Source organism: Hemibagrus wyckioides, linkage group LG12 (assembly GCF_019097595.1).
Source record: "Hemibagrus wyckioides isolate EC202008001 linkage group LG12, SWU_Hwy_1.0, whole genome shotgun sequence".
In the NCBI taxonomy this organism is placed as follows: Eukaryota; Metazoa; Chordata; class Actinopteri; order Siluriformes; family Bagridae; genus Hemibagrus; species Hemibagrus wyckioides.
Genome location: NC_080721.1, coordinates 13,155,291 through 13,160,502, shown reverse-complemented (window position 1 = coordinate 13,160,502; position 5,212 = coordinate 13,155,291). Strand labels below are relative to the sequence as shown.

Genomic DNA, 5,212 nt, shown 5'->3' with positions numbered 1-5,212 from the left:
TGACGCATGCGCGCCCAAGTCCTGCTTTTGTGTTGTGCATTATTTACTACTTTCACTATTTCACGGTCAGCCGTATATGTTCTGAGAGCACTTTGTTGTTGTTTATAACATAATAATAGTTTATAACCATTTATAATCTTCTTCTTTCGGCTTTTCCCTTCAGGGGTGGTCACAGCGAATCATCTCTCTCCACCTATCCCTATCTTCTGCATCCTCAACACTTGCACCCACTAGCTTTATATATATATATATATATATATATATATATATATATATATATATATATATATATATAGTGTATTAACAAGGCACAAAAAATAAATAATACTAGAATTACTTATATACACTATAAACTACACCTTTAAAACAACTTTTTTTATATATATTATGCATTCCTAACATATACCATTATAATTTAGTACAGCAAACTCAACTGTATGTAGCGTATGCACTAAAGAAGTGATGAATTTCTCTCGGTTTGAAACTGTAAATAATTATCTAAAAAGTACCTTGGAATCATTATAAAACTTCAAAACTTGAGAGCTGCCAGACAATTTGTTACTGAATTAGAATTGTGCTTTAATGAACATCCTAGGAACACACTCAGGACTGTTCTGTCCTTTACACTTATACAGCTTTCATGATTTTTAATCTGATGTCACTCCTTTCTGATGTCTGGCTCTCAGGGATTGTTTCCTCTCCGAAGTGTGTAGGATTTCTGTAAAGTTGCTTTGATAAAGATTTAAACCAATAAACAAATAATAGATCTGAATCCTTATAAATAACACACGGGTCGCTGATGTCTTGCATTCTAAAGACTTAATTATCTTGTACATATAATGCTGTGATTATGGGGTTCCTCTTTGCATTGTCATAATTAAACTTTTTATTATTTTTACAGGCTTAGTGGTCAGCACTGTTGCCTCACAGCAAGAAGGTCCTAGGTTGGAATCTCGGGTTACAACAGGGCAGGGGTCTTTCTGTGTGGAGTTTGCATGTTCTCCCCGTGCCTGTGTGGGTTTACTCCGGGTACTCAGGTTTCTTCCCACAGTACAAAAACATGTACATTAGGTTGATTGGTCATTCTAAATTGTCCACAGGAGTGAGTGTGTGGTTGTCTGTCTATATGTGTGGCCCTGTGATGGACTGGTGACCTGTCCAGGGTGTACCCCTGCATTTCACCCAGGCTGGGGTAGGCTCCAGCAGATCCCATTGACCCTAATTAGGAATAAAGCGGGTATAGAACATGGAAAATTATTTTTAGATATTTTTAAATACATAAAATATAAAATTTTAGATATTTAAACAAATAAAAAGGTAAGTTCCCTGACCGGGAATCGAACCCGGGCCGCGGCGGTGAGAGCGCCGAATCCTAACCACTAGACCACCAGGGAGACAAGCGCTTTGCTTTTGTACTAGTATACACCTACTAGTATAAGTTCTACTGGTAGTAGAACTTATCTCCAATATCTTAATAATTAATAATCTTAATTATCTCCATTTCTGTCTGGTTTCCTATTTAATTCTCAGGTCATAAGAGACTGGTTTAAGCTGACAGAAAGGTTTAGGAAACTCAAATAATCTGTTTTAATAATCGCTGAAGAGCAACTCGGAACATACATCTTGAGGTTTCTGAGTTACAACAGTCTCCAGAGGTGGCTGGATATGGCTTGCTAATGAGGAGGCATAGGAAGCTAGTTTGAGCTGACAGGAAAGTTAAGGTAACTCACACAAATCACTCTTTGTAAGCAGAAATGCATCTCAGGACACGCACCCTGAGGTGTGTGAGCTACAACACTAGAATAAAGTCTATACTAAAAAGTCTTCACGGAAGGCTAAGGCGACTAAACAACTGTTGCGAGCAGAAAAGCATCTCAAACATTCAGCTGAGGTGTCTGGGCTACAGGAGTAATCTCCACTGAATCTTGCGAGAAGACCTCCAGCGAGCTACGGCTCCTTGGGCAGATCTGCCTCGCCTATGAGAGACGTCAGAGGAGGCTGGTATGAGGTGATGGGAAAGATAAGATAAGATAAGATAACTCAAATAATCACTTTTGTTTTTTTTACAAACATGGTGAGCAAAAACAAAAATCACTCAGAACCCTGTTCCAGCACGACAATGCACCTGGGCACAAAGCACTGAGCTCCATAAAGACATGGTGTGTTAAGGCTGGAGCAGAAGAACTCATGAATCCAAGTGTCTTTTAGTGTTACGTAGGAATCATTAAAGGGATCAGAAATCCTAGCAGAGGTGTAGATGTAGAGTCTAGGCATGACAATGAATCTTTAGTACGTTTTTGGTGAATGTTTTTATTTGTTTGTGCCACTTTAAACGCCACGTCTATGAACAATATTACTGATGCATTCGGAGCAGAAAAACCATCGAATTAGAAAACGGTGAGTGAAGGTGAGCGAAACAAAACAATAATAGTAAACCTGTACATTACTGAACGGTTCATTTTGTTATGCTAGCTGCTTATATAATGAAATGACAGGAAAGATAAGACTAAATAATCACTTTTGGTTTTTTACAAACACGGTGAGCAAAAACTAAAAATCTCAGAATGCCCAACATGTTGAAGATTGAGGAAGATACGCTACATCAGCAGAAGACTTCATCAGGTTCCAAGTAGTTCTGTAGCCTTTATTCGTCACATATACATTACTGCACAGTGAAATTCTTTTTTCTCATATCCCATCCTTGTGGATTATGGTCAGAGCGCAGGGTCAGTCATGATGCAGTGCCCCTGGAGCAGGGAAGGGTTGGGGGTCTTGCTCAAGGGCCCATTGGTGGCAGCTTAGTGGTGCTGGGGCTTGAACCCCGATCAAAGACTCAGAGCCTTAACCACTTAAGCTACCATCGCACCAAAATGCTGCTGTTGCAGTGTTTTTTATTTTCTAAATTACTAAGCAAGCAGCTGTTTTGGAATGTTGGGATGTGGTCCCGAGTCCATTTAGACTTAGATCTTTCAGATAATAAAACCTTGGAAGTCATAATAACTCCATATACTGTAGTAGTTGTAACTAGCAGTAACTCGTATCTGCCAATAGGTGGCAGCAGAGCTTAATACATTTTCTGTATGTCTCAGGATACTTTTGCAAAGAGGAAACAAAAGGGCAGGGAAATCAAATCATCATCATCATCATCATCATCATCATCATCATCATCACCAGGAGCAGTCCTGTTCTCAGCCTATCATTAGCAAATAGTTGACAAGCTGCAACATATATAATTATTTATATAATTATAAAATATGCATGCTTCACGTAAGTCTACAGGACCGCATTCCTATTCTTTTTCCATAAGTTGCCCTTATTTGTCATATATACATGACTGCACAGTGAAATTATTTTTCCAGATATCCCATCCTTGGGGTTTGGGGTCAGACATGATACAGTGAAGCAGGATGGGTTAAGGTCCTTGCTCAAGGCGATAGCTCAAGCTTGATGGTGCTGGAACCCTGATCTTTTGGTCAATGACCCAGAGCCTTAACTACTTGAGCTGCCGTCACTCCAAACATAGATGGTGTGATGTTCCCGACCCAGATGGGACTCGAACCCACAATCCCATTAGGCCACTGGGTCATCACAGTCATATGAAGGTTGTGGTTTTTTCCCCCTCATGAAGTTTTATCAAAGTGACTAAATCATCTTCCAAATTTCTAGAAATCTATGCACATGAAATAGGCCTGAGAATGAAAATGATTTGATTTAGCTTCTCCGTGCTGACTTTTCACCTAGCTAGTGATCCTCCTCTACTATAGAAAGCTGTCATGGATGTCGCATGTTACCATAAAAAAGGAGAATCATTTACTAACTAACTACTACTAACTAATCATTAACTGTGTACAATGGTAAAGAGGATAACAGAGGATGAGAGAACTCCTCCAGACTCCAGACTGTTTGTACACCTACAGTATTTCCACAGGTACAATAAACTCATCTTGATCTTAAATTGTCTTTTAGTTGTTAATCTTGTTGGACAGGAATAAATCCATGAAGCACCATCAACTCAGAGGAGAACACACTAGAAGTGTGCACCAGAACCTGCAGAACCCAATAAAAAAGCCCCTGGGCAGGAGCAGATGGCCAGATATGAAGCTAGTGGTATAAAGAAACCTGACCCTACAGTAACATGGGAGTGTATTGGGTGCTTGCGATAAATGTGTGACGAAATTATTACATTCATTTTTAGTAACTAACTCAATAGTAGTTTAAACGATTCATTTGTTTATAAGCTACTACAAAAAAAAAAGTATAAAAGGAAGTGCACCCCTGACCGTCACACCCATATTTAGTTCTTCCCCAAACTCTGGCCACAAAGTTGGAAACACCTCACTTTCTATAATGTCTCTGTGTTCTGTAAATGTACCATTTCCCTTAACCGGAACTAAGAAGCTGAAGCCTGTTCCAGCACAACAATGCACCTGGGCACAAAGCACAGAGCTTGTGAATCCTGTCTTTTAGTGTTACGAAGGAATCATTACAGGGGTCAGCAAACCTAGAAGTAGGTTTAGATGTCGAGTCTAGGCATGACAATGAATTTTTAATATGTTTTTGTCAATGTTTGCGCCACTTGAAACACCATGTCTACTAACAATTTTACTGATGCGTTCAGAAAAACATTGAACTAGAAAACAAGGTGAGTGAAACCAAACAATGTGATAGTTCAAACAGTTTATATTTATCAAGCGATTCCACCTGGACACTACTGAACTATTAATTTTGTTAAGTTAGCTGCTTATATAAGTCTGTCTCATTTATTCTTGTGAAAAGCAATCAGTGATGTTTCCAACGTCCAGCTCCAGCCTGACCGGCATGTTTCCACACTGTGGCATTGCGGAACTTGGGATTCTGTTTGGTCAGAAGGTGTCGATGAATTTTCTAGACATTGTGAGAAGAAAAAAATCCAAATTGTGCTTCTGCAGACATTCAGATGTGATGAATGTGTTCAACGCCTCGGTGTCGCCAAGGAGAGTCGATTCTCAGACCAAACACTGATCATTTTAATTCGTTGAACTTCTTGCTGTCGATGATGAAGCATCTCTAATCCTCGGCAGCAGGGGTCCCCAACCACCGGGCTGTGGACCAGTACCTAGCCGTGGATCATTTATATATATATATATATATATATATAAACTTAAAGTTATATATATTTTATTTTGAAAAATTACCATTTCCAACTGTCCCACACTCCTGCATTTGAGTCAGT

The 5,212-nt window shown here is 39.3% G+C and overlaps 1 non-coding gene across 1 annotated transcript; it reads right to left on the bottom strand.

The window, feature by feature from the left end:
- Positions 1 to 1,322: 1,322 nt before the first annotated feature.
- trnae-cuc (transfer RNA glutamic acid (anticodon CUC)) lies at positions 1,323 to 1,394 on the bottom strand. The gene has a single exon. It is a non-coding gene; the product is annotated as a tRNA-Glu (tRNA).
- Positions 1,395 to 5,212: the final 3,818 nt, after the last annotated feature.